The following is an 18,506-nucleotide window of genomic DNA, read 5'->3' as shown; positions in this document are numbered from 1 at the left end:
ACCCTATTGTAATTGTAAGGATTCGTAAAACGCATCGAGCAGGCCAAACCGTAAGGCCTAGAGACTTGAAACCTGGCCAGATGGTAGGCCTCAGTTTGGGGACAACCTATCAGAGTATGACCCCGAATGGCCCATAGGTGGCGCTACAGCAACCAAAAGTTCAAAATTGCTCATAACTCTTAGACCGTGTGTCCCAGGATCAAGTGTCTTATATCGTTGGAATCCTTGGCTCAAGGCAGACAATATGGCTATCTCCGATTTGCTCGCCCTTCAGGCGCCAATTTTGAGTAAATTGCATTTTTTTGAAAAACCTATTTTTGCAAACTTCTCCTAGGTTCTTGGCCTGATCGGAACCAAACCACTGCAAGACTATTCTCTGGAGTCTGACAATCAATAATCACCCAAAAAATTCAAAATTTCAATTAACGGTCGATAAGGGGAACCAAAATCTTTGATGGCACCAGGGCCATTTTTACTAAAATGGTTATAAATTGTCAACGGAAAGTGATTTTTTTGCTAAACTTGGGATACATCTTCGTGAGCTCAATCTGAGATCACTTGAAAAAAATCGCAACAATTGGCCACTAGGTGGCACTATAAAATGGTTATAACTTGTGAACGGAAAGAGATATTTTCGCAAAACTTGGGACACATGTTCATGGGCTCATTCTGAGGTCACGTGAAAATAAATCATGACAATTGGCCACTTGGTGGCGCTATAAAATGGTTATAACTTGTGAACGGAAAGAGATATTTTCGCTAAACTTGGGACACATGTTCATAAACTCAATCTGAGTTGACATGAAAAAAATCGTGACAATTGGCAACTTGGTGGCACTATAACAGTGGAAAAAATCATGAAAATATCTATAAGCGCACCCAACCGTTAGTCTACTGAAAATTGGCATGCAGTGTCTTTGTCCAGGGTGCCATGATAGTCTATGAGAACATTGGTGTATCTAAAAAAAACTCAGTATACGTCATTGGCACAATGCCTTGAAGGAGCCTTAGAAGTTTCAAGCCCGTGTTTTTTTCACAGGAGTGACCTCCTAAGAATCTTTGCCAAGTTCAACAATACCAAACATACCAGGTTTCGCCTTATGGTTTTAAGTGTCATTTAGAGCTTTAAAAAATTGTGGTTATCTTCAAAGCCGTTAGTCTGATCGAGACAACAACAAAAAAACTAAGGAAATTTGAAAACATAGGTAAATGGCTAAACAATAATGCCAAAATGTTAAAATTATGATCGGAACTGACAAAAAAATAAATTAAATCCAATCAATTTCACCCATGGATCATTTTGATGCTCTCACATGTTTGAAACGAACAATGATGGATTGTGATGAAATTTGTTTTGAATTGGGACTGGCGAATCCCCGTCCATACTGTCAATAACCGTTTTCAAAGACCCGCCAACTTTAGTTACTGTTGCTATGTCTGACAAGCGACGCCACTCTCACACCACACCACAAGTTCTCACGCAGTGAAAAATACATTGCGGATCAGAGAAAAGACTGCGCGCTGACAGACAAGTACTTTTGATATGAAACAAAGTCTCACCTTTCAAATGTAGTCATTTTTTAGAGACATTTAAACAATAAATACCATTTTGTGTCTCTTTAATGTGTCTGAGAGATCGTTGTAGACTCGAGGCTCAGTTAAAGCTGCTTGTGAACCGATCATCTCTTCCTTCTAGTTAATTTATATAATTAAAATAAACATGAAGGAACATAAAAGAAATGTTGTTTTAAAGTTCTAAGACGTCAGTACACTTTGTTTTTCAAATTTAAATCCTCCTATGTTAATCTACTAACTCTCCTGACTGCTTTGTTGGACAAAATGGCGGATTATGATTAGTCAGATCACCTGTCAATCAAACTCCCTGCGAAGGGTCAATTGAGAATGCCCGTGCGCACAATCCTGATCTAATCGACAACTTTGCAGTTGCACATAGTAAAGCCCGGAAAATCCCGCTATAATTTAAGAGAGCATCTTTTTCATGTATTTGGACCTAGGTCTAACAATGTGTTATGGTGCGCTGTCACCAGTGGGGTTTTTTTTGTTGTTGTTTTTTGGTGAGCGTAGGCTCCTCCTGATTTTGTTAGTCATCTCATCTCTTATATGCTGTGTATGATCATATCCTGTCCTATTCATGGCAGACTACTCGCGGACATTGCTTCATCAAGGGGCCCGCCTTGATAATCCTACTTAAGGGCCCGGTGTTGGCTCGTTACGCCACTGAATATAATTGTCTAAACTCCTAATCAAAATTACATATTTACAACAAATTTGACACACATATATGGGCACACTTTGAGTACTACTAATAAAAGTGGTGGAGATCAGGCAAGACTATAAGAAGACTCAGGCAAAACGTGCTATAACTGTAAAAACGCTTTAAAACCATATATTTCCTATGGTAAACTGCCTGTATTGGCTGTAAATTGACTTTTTCATCTATTACGGCAGTTGTTAAATCCTTGCTAAAAAAAACTTAATGTCTTTTGATGCTTGTGTGCTTCAAGGCCTTAAAGGCCTTAACTGCTTGAACCCCGATAAATGCTGCTTGCAGCTTTAATTAGGGGTTCAAGCATGAAATGCTGAAACCCTATTGTAATTGTAAGGATTCGTAAAACGCATCGTGCAGGCCAAACCGTAAGGCCTAGAGACATGAAACCTGGCCAGATGGTAGGCCTCAGTTTGGGGACAACCTATCAGAGTATGACCCCGAATGGCCCATAGGTGGCGCTACAGCAACCAAAAGTTCAAAATTGCTCATAACTCTTAGACTGTTTGTCCCAGGATCAAGTGTCTTATATCGTTGGAATCCTTGGCTCAAGGCAGACAAAATGGCTATCTCCGATTTGGATGTAGGCAGGGAAAATTTTCTGCTATGTCGAATTTTGTCCAAAACCTACTTTTGCGAACTAGTCCCTGGTTTTTTGCCCGATCGGAACCGAACCAGTCTAGGACAATTCTCTGGACTCTCTCGATCCATAATTATCAAAAAAAAGTTGAACTTTGGCATTTGGGTGGCTGTAACAGGGTCATTTAGAAAAGGGGCGTGGCAAAATACACTACAAAGCCTATACATCCCAAATGAAAACTCAGAACTTCACCAAAATTGATGAGCATATGTGTCAGAACATGGTGAGGAAGCATGCAGAGTTTCATGGAGATCGGACCATAGGTGGCGCTATAACTGGCAAAAAGCCTTCATTCTTATTAGGGGTTCAAGCATGAAATGCTGAAACCCTATTGTAATTGTAAGGATTCGTAAAACGCATCGTGCAGGCCAAACCGTAAGGCCTAGAGACATGAAACCTGGCCAGATGGTAGGCCTCAGTTTGGGGACAACCTATCAGAGTATGACCCCGAATGGCCCATAGGTGGCGCTACAGCAACCAAAAGTTCAAAATTGCTCATAACTCTTAGACTGTTTGTCCCAGGATCAAGTGTCTTATATCGTTGGAATCCTTGGCTCAAGGCAGACAAAATGGCTATCTCCGATTTGGATGTAGGCAGGGAAAATTTTCTGCTATGTCGAATTTTGTCCAAAACCTACTTTTGCGAACTAGTCCCTGGTTTTTTGCCCGATCGGAACCGAACCAGTCTAGGACAATTCTCTGGACTCTCTCGATCCATAATTATCAAAAAAAAGTTGAACTTTGGCATTTGGGTGGCTGTAACAGGGTCATTTAGAAAAGGGGCGTGGCAAAATACACTACAAAGCCTATACATCCCAAATGAAAACTCAGAACTTCACCAAAATTGATGAGCATATGTGTCAGAACATGGTGAGGAAGCATGCAGAGTTTCATGGAGATCGGACCATAGGTGGCGCTATAACTGGCAAAAAGCCTTCATTCTTATTAGGGGTTCAAGCATGAAATGCTGAAACCCTATTGTAATTGTAAGGATTCGTAAAACGCATCGTGCAGGCCAAACCGTAAGGCCTAGAGACATGAAACCTGGCCAGATGGTAGGCCTCAGTTTGGGGACAACCTATCAGAGTATGACCCCGAATGGCCCATAGGTGGCGCTACAGCAACCAAAAGTTCAAAATTGCTCATAACTCTTAGACTGTTTGTCCCAGGATCAAGTGTCTTATATCGTTGGAATCCTTGGCTCAAGGCAGACAAAATGGCTATCTCCGATTTGGATGTAGGCAGGGAAAATTTTCTGCTATGTCGAATTTTGTCCAAAACCTACTTTTGCGAACTAGTCCCTGGTTTTTTGCCCGATCGGAACCGAACCAGTCTAGGACAATTCTCTGGACTCTCTCGATCCATAATTATCAAAAAAAAGTTGAACTTTGGCATTTGGGTGGCTGTAACAGGGTCATTTAGAAAAGGGGCGTGGCAAAATACACTACAAAGCCTATACATCCCAAATGAAAACTCAGAACTTCACCAAAATTGATGAGCATATGTGTCAGAACATGGTGAGGAAGCATGCAGAGTTTCATGGAGATCGGACCATAGGTGGCGCTATAACTGGCAAAAATCCTTCATTCTTATTAGGGGTTCAAGCATGAAATGCTGAAACCCTATTGTAATTGTAAGGATTCGTAAAACGCATCGTGCAGGCCAAACCGTAAGGCCTAGAGACATGAAACCTGGCCAGATGGTAGGCCTCAGTTTGGGGACAACCTATCAGAGTATGACCCCGAATGGCCCATAGGTGGCGCTACAGCAACCAAAAGTTCAAAATTGCTCATAACTCTTAGACTGTTTGTCCCAGGATCAAGTGTCTTATATCGTTGGAATCCTTGGCTCAAGGCAGACAAAATGGCTATCTCCGATTTGGATGTAGGCAGGGAAAATTTTCTGCTATGTCGAATTTTGTCCAAAACCTACTTTTGCGAACTAGTCCCTGGTTTTTTGCCCGATCGGAACCGAACCAGTCTAGGACAATTCTCTGGACTCTCTCGATCCATAATTATCAAAAAAAAGTTGAACTTTGGCATTTGGGTGGCTGTAACAGGGTCATTTAGAAAAGGGGCGTGGCAAAATACACTACAAAGCCTATACATCCCAAATGAAAACTCAGAACTTCACCAAAATTGATGAGCATATGTGTCAGAACATGGTGAGGAAGCATGCAGAGTTTCATGGAGATCGGACCATAGGTGGCGCTATAACTGGCAAAAATCCTTCATTCTTATTAGGGGTTCAAGCATGAAATGCTGAAACCCTATTGTAATTGTAAGGATTCGTAAAACGCATCGTGCAGGCCAAACCGTAAGGCCTAGAGACATGAAACCTGGCCAGATGGTAGGCCTCAGTTTGGGGACAACCTATCAGAGTATGACCCCGAATGGCCCATAGGTGGCGCTACAGCAACCAAAAGTTCAAAATTGCTCATAACTCTTAGACTGTTTGTCCCAGGATCAAGTGTCTTATATCGTTGGAATCCTTGGCTCAAGGCAGACAAAATGGCTATCTCCGATTTGGATGTAGGCAGGGAAAATTTTCTGCTATGTCGAATTTTGTCCAAAACCTACTTTTGCGAACTAGTCCCTGGTTTTTTGCCCGATCGGAACCGAACCAGTCTAGGACAATTCTCTGGACTCTCTCGATCCATAATTATCAAAAAAAAGTTGAACTTTGGCATTTGGGTGGCTGTAACAGGGTCATTTAGAAAAGGGGCGTGGCAAAATACACTACAAAGCCTATACATCCCAAATGAAAACTCAGAACTTCACCAAAATTGATGAGCATATGTGTCAGAACATGGTGAGGAAGCATGCAGAGTTTCATGGAGATCGGACCATAGGTGGCGCTATAACTGGCAAAAAGCCTTCATTCTTATTAGGGGTTCAAGCATGAAATGCTGAAACCCTATTGTAATTGTAAGGATTCGTAAAACGCATCGTGCAGGCCAAACCGTAAGGCCTAGAGACATGAAACCTGGCCAGATGGTAGGCCTCAGTTTGGGGACAACCTATCAGAGTATGACCCCGAATGGCCCATAGGTGGCGCTACAGCAACCAAAAGTTCAAAATTGCTCATAACTCTTAGACTGTTTGTCCCAGGATCAAGTGTCTTATATCGTTGGAATCCTTGGCTCAAGGCAGACAAAATGGCTATCTCCGATTTGGATGTAGGCAGGGAAAATTTTCTGCTATGTCGAATTTTGTCCAAAACCTACTTTTGCGAACTAGTCCCTGGTTTTTTGCCCGATCGGAACCGAACCAGTCTAGGACAATTCTCTGGACTCTCTCGATCCATAATTATCAAAAAAAAGTTGAACTTTGGCATTTGGGTGGCTGTAACAGGGTCATTTAGAAAAGGGGCGTGGCAAAATACACTACAAAGCCTATACATCCCAAATGAAAACTCAGAACTTCACCAAAATTGATGAGCATATGTGTCAGAACATGGTGAGGAAGCATGCAGAGTTTCATGGAGATCGGACCATAGGTGGCGCTATAACTGGCAAAAATCCTTCATTCTTATTAGGGGTTCAAGCATGAAATGCTGAAACCCTATTGTAATTGTAAGGATTCGTAAAACGCATCGAGCAGGCCAAACCGTAAGGCCTAGAGACTTGAAACCTGGCCAGATGGTAGGCCTCAGTTTGGGGACAACCTATCAGAGTATGACCCCGAATGGCCCATAGGTGGCGCTACAGCAACCAAAAGTTCAAAATTGCTCATAACTCTTAGACCGTGTGTCCCAGGATCAAGTGTCTTATATCGTTGGAATCCTTGGCTCAAGGCAGACAATATGGCTATCTCCGATTTTGATGTAGGCAGGGAAAGTTTTCTGCTATGTCGAATTTTGTCCAAAACCTACTTTTGCGAACTAGTCCCTGGTTTTTTGCCCGATCGGAACCGAACCAGTCTAGGACAATTCTCTGGACTCTCTCGATCCATAATTATCAAAAAAAAGTTGAACTTTGGCATTTGGGTGGCTGTAACAGGGTCATTTAGAAAAGGGGCGTGGCAAAATACACTACAAAGCCTATACATCCCAAATGAAAACTCAGAACTTCACCAAAATTGATGAGCATATGTGTCAGAACATGGTGAGGAAGCATGCAGAGTTTCATGGAGATCGGACCATAGGTGGCGCTATAACTGGCAAAAATCCTTCATTCTTATTAGGGGTTCAAGCATGAAATGCTGAAACCCTATTGTAATTGTAAGGATTCGTAAAACGCATCGTGCAGGCCAAACCGTAAGGCCTAGAGACATGAAACCTGGCCAGATGGTAGGCCTCAGTTTGGGGACAACCTATCAGAGTATGACCCCGAATGGCCCATAGGTGGCGCTACAGCAACCAAAAGTTCAAAATTGCTCATAACTCTTAGACTGTTTGTCCCAGGATCAAGTGTCTTATATCGTTGGAATCCTTGGCTCAAGGCAGACAAAATGGCTATCTCCGATTTGGATGTAGGCAGGGAAAATTTTCTGCTATGTCGAATTTTGTCCAAAACCTACTTTTGCGAACTAGTCCCTGGTTTTTTGCCCGATCGGAACCGAACCAGTCTAGGACAATTCTCTGGACTCTCTCGATCCATAATTATCAAAAAAAAGTTGAACTTTGGCATTTGGGTGGCTGTAACAGGGTCATTTAGAAAAGGGGCGTGGCAAAATACACTACAAAGCCTATACATCCCAAATGAAAACTCAGAACTTCACCAAAATTGATGAGCATATGTGTCAGAACATGGTGAGGAAGCATGCAGAGTTTCATGGAGATCGGACCATAGGTGGCGCTATAACTGGCAAAAATCCTTCATTCTTATTAGGGGTTCAAGCATGAAATGCTGAAACCCTATTGTAATTGTAAGGATTCGTAAAACGCATCGTGCAGGCCAAACCGTAAGGCCTAGAGACATGAAACCTGGCCAGATGGTAGGCCTCAGTTTGGGGACAACCTATCAGAGTATGACCCCGAATGGCCCATAGGTGGCGCTACAGCAACCAAAAGTTCAAAATTGCTCATAACTCTTAGACTGTTTGTCCCAGGATCAAGTGTCTTATATCGTTGGAATCCTTGGCTCAAGGCAGACAAAATGGCTATCTCCGATTTGGATGTAGGCAGGGAAAATTTTCTGCTATGTCGAATTTTGTCCAAAACCTACTTTTGCGAACTAGTCCCTGGTTTTTTGCCCGATCGGAACCGAACCAGTCTAGGACAATTCTCTGGACTCTCTCGATCCATAATTATCAAAAAAAAGTTGAACTTTGGCATTTGGGTGGCTGTAACAGGGTCATTTAGAAAAGGGGCGTGGCAAAATACACTACAAAGCCTATACATCCCAAATGAAAACTCAGAACTTCACCAAAATTGATGAGCATATGTGTCAGAACATGGTGAGGAAGCATGCAGAGTTTCATGGAGATCGGACCATAGGTGGCGCTATAACTGGCAAAAAGCCTTCATTCTTATTAGGGGTTCAAGCATGAAATGCTGAAACCCTATTGTAATTGTAAGGATTCGTAAAACGCATCGTGCAGGCCAAACCGTAAGGCCTAGAGACATGAAACCTGGCCAGATGGTAGGCCTCAGTTTGGGGACAACCTATCAGAGTATGACCCCGAATGGCCCATAGGTGGCGCTACAGCAACCAAAAGTTCAAAATTGCTCATAACTCTTAGACTGTTTGTCCCAGGATCAAGTGTCTTATATCGTTGGAATCCTTGGCTCAAGGCAGACAAAATGGCTATCTCCGATTTGGATGTAGGCAGGGAAAATTTTCTGCTATGTCGAATTTTGTCCAAAACCTACTTTTGCGAACTAGTCCCTGGTTTTTTGCCCGATCGGAACCGAACCAGTCTAGGACAATTCTCTGGACTCTCTCGATCCATAATTATCAAAAAAAAGTTGAACTTTGGCATTTGGGTGGCTGTAACAGGGTCATTTAGAAAAGGGGCGTGGCAAAATACACTACAAAGCCTATACATCCCAAATGAAAACTCAGAACTTCACCAAAATTGATGAGCATATGTGTCAGAACATGGTGAGGAAGCATGCAGAGTTTCATGGAGATCGGACCATAGGTGGCGCTATAACTGGCAAAAATCCTTCATTCTTATTAGGGGTTCAAGCATGAAATGCTGAAACCCTATTGTAATTGTAAGGATTCGTAAAACGCATCGAGCAGGCCAAACCGTAAGGCCTAGAGACTTGAAACCTGGCCAGATGGTAGGCCTCAGTTTGGGGACAACCTATCAGAGTATGACCCCGAATGGCCCATAGGTGGCGCTACAGCAACCAAAAGTTCAAAATTGCTCATAACTCTTAGACCGTGTGTCCCAGGATCAAGTGTCTTATATCGTTGGAATCCTTGGCTCAAGGCAGACAATATGGCTATCTCCGATTTTGATGTAGGCAGGGAAAGTTTTCTGCTATGTCGAATTTTGTCCAAAACCTACTTTTGCGAACTAGTCCCTGGTTTTTTGCCCGATCGGAACCGAACCAGTCTAGGACAATTCTCTGGACTCTCTAGATCAATAATTATCAAAAAAAAGTTGAACTTTGGCATTTGGGTGGCTGTAACAGGGTCATTTACAAAAGGGGCGTGGCAAAATACACTAAAAAGCCTATTAATCCCAAATGAAAACTCAGAACTTCACCAAAATTGATGACCATATGTGTCAGAACATGGCGAGGAAGCATGCAGAGTTTCATGGAGATCGGACCATAGGTGGCGCTATAACTGGCAAAAAGCCTTCCTTCTTATTAGGGGTTCAAGCATGAAATGCTGAAACCCTATTGTAATTGTAAGGATTCGTAAAACGCATCGAGCAGGCCAAACCGTAAGGCCTAGAGACTTGAAACCTGGCCAGATGGTAGGCCTCAGTTTGGGGACAACCTATCAGAGTATGACCCCGAATGGCCCATAGGTGGCGCTACAGCAACCAAAAGTTCAAAATTGCTCATAACTCTTAGACCGTGTGTCCCAGGATCAAGTGTCTTATATCGTTGGAATCCTTGGCTCAAGGCAGACAATATGGCTATCTCCGATTTTGATGTAGGCAGGGAAAGTTTTCTGCTATGTCGAATTTTGTCCAAAACCTACTTTTGCGAACTAGTCCCTGGTTTTTTGCCCGATCGGAACCGAACCAGTCTAGGACAATTCTCTGGACTCTCTAGATCAATAATTATCAAAAAAAAGTTGAACTTTGGCATTTGGGTGGCTGTAACAGGGTCATTTACAAAAGGGGCGTGGCAAAATACACTAAAAAGCCTATTAATCCCAAATGAAAACTCAGAACTTCACCAAAATTGATGACCATATGTGTCAGAACATGGCGAGGAAGCATGCAGAGTTTCATGGAGATCGGACCATAGGTGGCGCTATAACTGGCAAAAAGCCTTCCTTCTTATTAGGGGTTCAAGCATGAAATGCTGAAACCCTATTGTAATTGTAAGGATTCGTAAAACGCATCGAGCAGGCCAAACCGTAAGGCCTAGAGACTTGAAACCTGGCCAGATGGTAGGCCTCAGTTTGGGGACAACCTATCAGAGTATGACCCCGAATGGCCCATAGGTGGCGCTACAGCAACCAAAAGTTCAAAATTGCTCATAACTCTTAGACCGTGTGTCCCAGGATCAAGTGTCTTATATCGTTGGAATCCTTGGCTCAAGGCAGACAATATGGCTATCTCCGATTTTGATGTAGGCAGGGAAAGTTTTCTGCTATGTCGAATTTTGTCCAAAACCTACTTTTGCGAACTAGTCCCTGGTTTTTTGCCCGATCGGAACCGAACCAGTCTAGGACAATTCTCTGGACTCTCTAGATCAATAATTATCAAAAAAAAGTTGAACTTTGGCATTTGGGTGGCTGTAACAGGGTCATTTACAAAAGGGGCGTGGCAAAATACACTAAAAAGCCTATTAATCCCAAATGAAAACTCAGAACTTCACCAAAATTGATGACCATATGTGTCAGAACATGGCGAGGAAGCATGCAGAGTTTCATGGAGATCGGACCATAGGTGGCGCTATAACTGGCAAAAAGCCTTCCTTCTTATTAGGGGTTCAAGCATGAAATGCTGAAACCCTATTGTAATTGTAAGGATTCGTAAAACGCATCGAGCAGGCCAAACCGTAAGGCCTAGAGACTTGAAACCTGGCCAGATGGTAGGCCTCAGTTTGGGGACAACCTATCAGAGTATGACCCCGAATGGCCCATAGGTGGCGCTACAGCAACCAAAAGTTCAAAATTGCTCATAACTCTTAGACCGTGTGTCCCAGGATCAAGTGTCTTATATCGTTGGAATCCTTGGCTCAAGGCAGACAATATGGCTATCTCCGATTTTGATGTAGGCAGGGAAAGTTTTCTGCTATGTCGAATTTTGTCCAAAACCTACTTTTGCGAACTAGTCCCTGGTTTTTTGCCCGATCGGAACCGAACCAGTCTAGGACAATTCTCTGGACTCTCTAGATCAATAATTATCAAAAAAAAGTTGAACTTTGGCATTTGGGTGGCTGTAACAGGGTCATTTACAAAAGGGGCGTGGCAAAATACACTAAAAAGCCTATTAATCCCAAATGAAAACTCAGAACTTCACCAAAATTGATGACCATATGTGTCAGAACATGGCGAGGAAGCATGCAGAGTTTCATGGAGATCGGACCATAGGTGGCGCTATAACTGGCAAAAAGCCTTCCTTCTTATTAGGGGTTCAAGCATGAAATGCTGAAACCCTATTGTAATTGTAAGGATTCGTAAAACGCATCGAGCAGGCCAAACCGTAAGGCCTAGAGACTTGAAACCTGGCCAGATGGTAGGCCTCAGTTTGGGGACAACCTATCAGAGTATGACCCCGAATGGCCCATAGGTGGCGCTACAGCAACCAAAAGTTCAAAATTGCTCATAACTCTTAGACCGTGTGTCCCAGGATCAAGTGTCTTATATCGTTGGAATCCTTGGCTCAAGGCAGACAATATGGCTATCTCCGATTTTGATGTAGGCAGGGAAAGTTTTCTGCTATGTCGAATTTTGTCCAAAACCTACTTTTGCGAACTAGTCCCTGGTTTTTTGCCCGATCGGAACCGAACCAGTCTAGGACAATTCTCTGGACTCTCTAGATCAATAATTATCAAAAAAAAGTTGAACTTTGGCATTTGGGTGGCTGTAACAGGGTCATTTACAAAAGGGGCGTGGCAAAATACACTAAAAAGCCTATTAATCCCAAATGAAAACTCAGAACTTCACCAAAATTGATGACCATATGTGTCAGAACATGGCGAGGAAGCATGCAGAGTTTCATGGAGATCGGACCATAGGTGGCGCTATAACTGGCAAAAAGCCTTCCTTCTTATTAGGGGTTCAAGCATGAAATGCTGAAACCCTATTGTAATTGTAAGGATTCGTAAAACGCATCGAGCAGGCCAAACCGTAAGGCCTAGAGACTTGAAACCTGGCCAGATGGTAGGCCTCAGTTTGGGGACAACCTATCAGAGTATGACCCCGAATGGCCCATAGGTGGCGCTACAGCAACCAAAAGTTCAAAATTGCTCATAACTCTTAGACCGTGTGTCCCAGGATCAAGTGTCTTATATCGTTGGAATCCTTGGCTCAAGGCAGACAATATGGCTATCTCCGATTTTGATGTAGGCAGGGAAAGTTTTCTGCTATGTCGAATTTTGTCCAAAACCTACTTTTGCGAACTAGTCCCTGGTTTTTTGCCCGATCGGAACCGAACCAGTCTAGGACAATTCTCTGGACTCTCTAGATCAATAATTATCAAAAAAAAGTTGAACTTTGGCATTTGGGTGGCTGTAACAGGGTCATTTACAAAAGGGGCGTGGCAAAATACACTAAAAAGCCTATTAATCCCAAATGAAAACTCAGAACTTCACCAAAATTGATGACCATATGTGTCAGAACATGGCGAGGAAGCATGCAGAGTTTCATGGAGATCGGACCATAGGTGGCGCTATAACTGGCAAAAAGCCTTCCTTCTTATTAGGGGTTCAAGCATGAAATGCTGAAACCCTATTGTAATTGTAAGGATTCGTAAAACGCATCGAGCAGGCCAAACCGTAAGGCCTAGAGACTTGAAACCTGGCCAGATGGTAGGCCTCAGTTTGGGGACAACCTATCAGAGTATGACCCCGAATGGCCCATAGGTGGCGCTACAGCAACCAAAAGTTCAAAATTGCTCATAACTCTTAGACCGTGTGTCCCAGGATCAAGTGTCTTATATCGTTGGAATCCTTGGCTCAAGGCAGACAATATGGCTATCTCCGATTTTGATGTAGGCAGGGAAAGTTTTCTGCTATGTCGAATTTTGTCCAAAACCTACTTTTGCGAACTAGTCCCTGGTTTTTTGCCCGATCGGAACCGAACCAGTCTAGGACAATTCTCTGGACTCTCTAGATCAATAATTATCAAAAAAAAGTTGAACTTTGGCATTTGGGTGGCTGTAACAGGGTCATTTACAAAAGGGGCGTGGCAAAATACACTAAAAAGCCTATTAATCCCAAATGAAAACTCAGAACTTCACCAAAATTGATGACCATATGTGTCAGAACATGGCGAGGAAGCATGCAGAGTTTCATGGAGATCGGACCATAGGTGGCGCTATAACTGGCAAAAAGCCTTCCTTCTTATTAGGGGTTCAAGCATGAAATGCTGAAACCCTATTGTAATTGTAAGGATTCGTAAAACGCATCGAGCAGGCCAAACCGTAAGGCCTAGAGACTTGAAACCTGGCCAGATGGTAGGCCTCAGTTTGGGGACAACCTATCAGAGTATGACCCCGAATGGCCCATAGGTGGCGCTACAGCAACCAAAAGTTCAAAATTGCTCATAACTCTTAGACCGTGTGTCCCAGGATCAAGTGTCTTATATCGTTGGAATCCTTGGCTCAAGGCAGACAATATGGCTATCTCCGATTTTGATGTAGGCAGGGAAAGTTTTCTGCTATGTCGAATTTTGTCCAAAACCTACTTTTGCGAACTAGTCCCTGGTTTTTTGCCCGATCGGAACCGAACCAGTCTAGGACAATTCTCTGGACTCTCTAGATCAATAATTATCAAAAAAAAGTTGAACTTTGGCATTTGGGTGGCTGTAACAGGGTCATTTACAAAAGGGGCGTGGCAAAATACACTAAAAAGCCTATTAATCCCAAATGAAAACTCAGAACTTCACCAAAATTGATGACCATATGTGTCAGAACATGGCGAGGAAGCATGCAGAGTTTCATGGAGATCGGACCATAGGTGGCGCTATAACTGGCAAAAAGCCTTCCTTCTTATTAGGGGTTCAAGCATGAAATGCTGAAACCCTATTGTAATTGTAAGGATTCGTAAAACGCATCGAGCAGGCCAAACCGTAAGGCCTAGAGACTTGAAACCTGGCCAGATGGTAGGCCTCAGTTTGGGGACAACCTATCAGAGTATGACCCCGAATGGCCCATAGGTGGCGCTACAGCAACCAAAAGTTCAAAATTGCTCATAACTCTTAGACCGTGTGTCCCAGGATCAAGTGTCTTATATCGTTGGAATCCTTGGCTCAAGGCAGACAATATGGCTATCTCCGATTTTGATGTAGGCAGGGAAAGTTTTCTGCTATGTCGAATTTTGTCCAAAACCTACTTTTGCGAACTAGTCCCTGGTTTTTTGCCCGATCGGAACCGAACCAGTCTAGGACAATTCTCTGGACTCTCTAGATCAATAATTATCAAAAAAAAGTTGAACTTTGGCATTTGGGTGGCTGTAACAGGGTCATTTACAAAAGGGGCGTGGCAAAATACACTAAAAAGCCTATTAATCCCAAATGAAAACTCAGAACTTCACCAAAATTGATGACCATATGTGTCAGAACATGGCGAGGAAGCATGCAGAGTTTCATGGAGATCGGACCATAGGTGGCGCTATAACTGGCAAAAAGCCTTCCTTCTTATTAGGGGTTCAAGCATGAAATGCTGAAACCCTATTGTAATTGTAAGGATTCGTAAAACGCATCGAGCAGGCCAAACCGTAAGGCCTAGAGACTTGAAACCTGGCCAGATGGTAGGCCTCAGTTTGGGGACAACCTATCAGAGTATGACCCCGAATGGCCCATAGGTGGCGCTACAGCAACCAAAAGTTCAAAATTGCTCATAACTCTTAGACCGTGTGTCCCAGGATCAAGTGTCTTATATCGTTGGAATCCTTGGCTCAAGGCAGACAATATGGCTATCTCCGATTTTGATGTAGGCAGGGAAAGTTTTCTGCTATGTCGAATTTTGTCCAAAACCTACTTTTGCGAACTAGTCCCTGGTTTTTTGCCCGATCGGAACCGAACCAGTCTAGGACAATTCTCTGGACTCTCTAGATCAATAATTATCAAAAAAAAGTTGAACTTTGGCATTTGGGTGGCTGTAACAGGGTCATTTACAAAAGGGGCGTGGCAAAATACACTAAAAAGCCTATTAATCCCAAATGAAAACTCAGAACTTCACCAAAATTGATGACCATATGTGTCAGAACATGGCGAGGAAGCATGCAGAGTTTCATGGAGATCGGACCATAGGTGGCGCTATAACTGGCAAAAAGCCTTCCTTCTTATTAGGGGTTCAAGCATGAAATGCTGAAACCCTATTGTAATTGTAAGGATTCGTAAAACGCATCGAGCAGGCCAAACCGTAAGGCCTAGAGACTTGAAACCTGGCCAGATGGTAGGCCTCAGTTTGGGGACAACCTATCAGAGTATGACCCCGAATGGCCCATAGGTGGCGCTACAGCAACCAAAAGTTCAAAATTGCTCATAACTCTTAGACCGTGTGTCCCAGGATCAAGTGTCTTATATCGTTGGAATCCTTGGCTCAAGGCAGACAATATGGCTATCTCCGATTTTGATGTAGGCAGGGAAAGTTTTCTGCTATGTCGAATTTTGTCCAAAACCTACTTTTGCGAACTAGTCCCTGGTTTTTTGCCCGATCGGAACCGAACCAGTCTAGGACAATTCTCTGGACTCTCTAGATCAATAATTATCAAAAAAAAGTTGAACTTTGGCATTTGGGTGGCTGTAACAGGGTCATTTACAAAAGGGGCGTGGCAAAATACACTAAAAAGCCTATTAATCCCAAATGAAAACTCAGAACTTCACCAAAATTGATGACCATATGTGTCAGAACATGGCGAGGAAGCATGCAGAGTTTCATGGAGATCGGACCATAGGTGGCGCTATAACTGGCAAAAAGCCTTCCTTCTTATTAGGGGTTCAAGCATGAAATGCTGAAACCCTATTGTAATTGTAAGGATTCGTAAAACGCATCGAGCAGGCCAAACCGTAAGGCCTAGAGACTTGAAACCTGGCCAGATGGTAGGCCTCAGTTTGGGGACAACCTATCAGAGTATGACCCCGAATGGCCCATAGGTGGCGCTACAGCAACCAAAAGTTCAAAATTGCTCATAACTCTTAGACCGTGTGTCCCAGGATCAAGTGTCTTATATCGTTGGAATCCTTGGCTCAAGGCAGACAATATGGCTATCTCCGATTTTGATGTAGGCAGGGAAAGTTTTCTGCTATGTCGAATTTTGTCCAAAACCTACTTTTGCGAACTAGTCCCTGGTTTTTTGCCCGATCGGAACCGAACCAGTCTAGGACAATTCTCTGGACTCTCTAGATCAATAATTATCAAAAAAAAGTTGAACTTTGGCATTTGGGTGGCTGTAACAGGGTCATTTACAAAAGGGGCGTGGCAAAATACACTAAAAAGCCTATTAATCCCAAATGAAAACTCAGAACTTCACCAAAATTGATGACCATATGTGTCAGAACATGGCGAGGAAGCATGCAGAGTTTCATGGAGATCGGACCATAGGTGGCGCTATAACTGGCAAAAAGCCTTCCTTCTTATTAGGGGTTCAAGCATGAAATGCTGAAACCCTATTGTAATTGTAAGGATTCGTAAAACGCATCGAGCAGGCCAAACCGTAAGGCCTAGAGACTTGAAACCTGGCCAGATGGTAGGCCTCAGTTTGGGGACAACCTATCAGAGTATGACCCCGAATGGCCCATAGGTGGCGCTACAGCAACCAAAAGTTCAAAATTGCTCATAACTCTTAGACCGTGTGTCCCAGGATCAAGTGTCTTATATCGTTGGAATCCTTGGCTCAAGGCAGACAATATGGCTATCTCCGATTTTGATGTAGGCAGGGAAAGTTTTCTGCTATGTCGAATTTTGTCCAAAACCTACTTTTGCGAACTAGTCCCTGGTTTTTTGCCCGATCGGAACCGAACCAGTCTAGGACAATTCTCTGGACTCTCTAGATCAATAATTATCAAAAAAAAGTTGAACTTTGGCATTTGGGTGGCTGTAACAGGGTCATTTACAAAAGGGGCGTGGCAAAATACACTAAAAAGCCTATTAATCCCAAATGAAAACTCAGAACTTCACCAAAATTGATGACCATATGTGTCAGAACATGGCGAGGAAGCATGCAGAGTTTCATGGAGATCGGACCATAGGTGGCGCTATAACTGGCAAAAAGCCTTCCTTCTTATTAGGGGTTCAAGCATGAAATGCTGAAACCCTATTGTAATTGTAAGGATTCGTAAAACGCATCGAGCAGGCCAAACCGTAAGGCCTAGAGACTTGAAACCTGGCCAGATGGTAGGCCTCAGTTTGGGGACAACCTATCAGAGTATGACCCCGAATGGCCCATAGGTGGCGCTACAGCAACCAAAAGTTCAAAATTGCTCATAACTCTTAGACCGTGTGTCCCAGGATCAAGTGTCTTATATCGTTGGAATCCTTGGCTCAAGGCAGACAATATGGCTATCTCCGATTTTGATGTAGGCAGGGAAAGTTTTCTGCTATGTCGAATTTTGTCCAAAACCTACTTTTGCGAACTAGTCCCTGGTTTTTTGCCCGATCGGAACCGAACCAGTCTAGGACAATTCTCTGGACTCTCTAGATCAATAATTATCAAAAAAAAGTTGAACTTTGGCATTTGGGTGGCTGTAACAGGGTCATTTACAAAAGGGGCGTGGCAAAATACACTAAAAAGCCTATTAATCCCAAATGAAAACTCAGAACTTCACCAAAATTGATGACCATATGTGTCAGAACATGGCGAGGAAGCATGCAGAGTTTCATGGAGATCGGACCATAGGTGGCGCTATAACTGGCAAAAAGCCTTCCTTCTTATTAGGGGTTCAAGCATGAAATGCTGAAACCCTATTGTAATTGTAAGGATTCGTAAAACGCATCGAGCAGGCCAAACCGTAAGGCCTAGAGACTTGAAACCTGGCCAGATGGTAGGCCTCAGTTTGGGGACAACCTATCAGAGTATGACCCCGAATGGCCCATAGGTGGCGCTACAGCAACCAAAAGTTCAAAATTGCTCATAACTCTTAGACCGTGTGTCCCAGGATCAAGTGTCTTATATCGTTGGAATCCTTGGCTCAAGGCAGACAATATGGCTATCTCCGATTTTGATGTAGGCAGGGAAAGTTTTCTGCTATGTCGAATTTTGTCCAAAACCTACTTTTGCGAACTAGTCCCTGGTTTTTTGCCCGATCGGAACCGAACCAGTCTAGGACAATTC

This window comes from Gobio gobio (assembly GCF_949357685.1).
Source record: "Gobio gobio genome assembly, chromosome: 6".
Lineage (NCBI taxonomy): Eukaryota > Metazoa > Chordata > Actinopteri > Cypriniformes > Gobionidae > Gobio > Gobio gobio.
This window is presented reverse-complemented; position numbering follows the sequence as displayed.